Here is a 1,119-nt window from a genome sequence, read left to right on the forward strand (position 1 = left end):
ACATACTCCTAGGGATTTAATTTTTGACACTACACTAGTGACAACATACTTGCATTCATCAGCATCAACATCTAAGTGTAGAAGAAAAGATAAAACATGCAGTAGATGATAGTATAAATCTTACATCAGAGCGCACGATCATCTGGTTACATATTTACACGTGTCATCGATAAAAATACAGTACATGCATTTTTATGTTGAGAATCAAAAGAGAGTACATGCATGTGTCGTGTGTACCAACACATCTTCATCGCCAACCATGCACGTGCCACGTTATTCTAAACCAAAACATCTCAGCGCCTGATAAATAAACAGACTGATGATTCTAGATGAATGACACGTACACCTTCTATGACGAACGGCACGTACTGACATGCAGGATTACTTATTAAATATCTACTCCCTCCGTTCCCAAATAATTATCTTTCTAGCCATCTCAAATGGACTACAACATACGGATGTATGTAGACATGTTTTAGAGTGTAGATTCACTCATTTTTTTTTCGTACGTAGTTGAAATCTCTAGAAAGACAATTATTTAGGAACGGAGGGAGTAGGAAGTAAATAAAATCCAACGTGGTCGATATGTCCGAGTGGTTAAGGAGACAGACTTGAAATCTGTTGGGCTACGCCCGCGCAGGTTCGATCCCTGCTGTCGACGTTTTTTTCATCCTCACTAGTTTTTATTCTTCCATTTTTTTCACTTCCTTTTTCTTGTCAGGCTCCCCTCCATTTGATCTTTTTCTTTAAGAAGATCATCATCTCCTCCTCCAAATAGCCCATCACGCACGGATCGCTTGCAATATAATCACCGCTCATGGTCGCGCCTCACAGGCGTACGTATTGCAGGAACCCCTCGGGGCTTACTGTCTGCACAAACTGAGAAATCAGAGGCACCTTCGTTCAGAAATCAAAACACTCTCCTCAAGCTGCTTATGCAACTGAGGAAAAAATGTTCACCTTGATACGATATTTCATTCGCGCAATGCGCGTAAGCGTAACTCCTTTCGTTCACAAATATAAGATGTTTTGAATATATCAATATGGACTACATATGCACTGAGATGAGTGAACAGACACTAAAATTTGTCTATATACATTTGTTTCACAAAAGAACTA

At 39.6% G+C, this 1,119-nt stretch overlaps 1 non-coding gene across 1 annotated transcript; it reads left to right on the forward strand.

The window, feature by feature from the left end:
- Nucleotides 1–579: 579 nt before the first annotated feature.
- On the forward strand, nucleotides 580–661 carry TRNAS-UGA. The gene has a single exon. It is a non-coding gene; the product is annotated as a tRNA-Ser (tRNA).
- The last annotated feature ends 458 nt before the right edge of the window (nucleotides 662–1,119 follow it).

The sequence above is a fragment of the Triticum dicoccoides genome, chromosome 1B, assembly GCF_002162155.2.
Source record: "Triticum dicoccoides isolate Atlit2015 ecotype Zavitan chromosome 1B, WEW_v2.0, whole genome shotgun sequence".
Lineage (NCBI taxonomy): Eukaryota > Viridiplantae > Streptophyta > Magnoliopsida > Poales > Poaceae > Triticum > Triticum dicoccoides.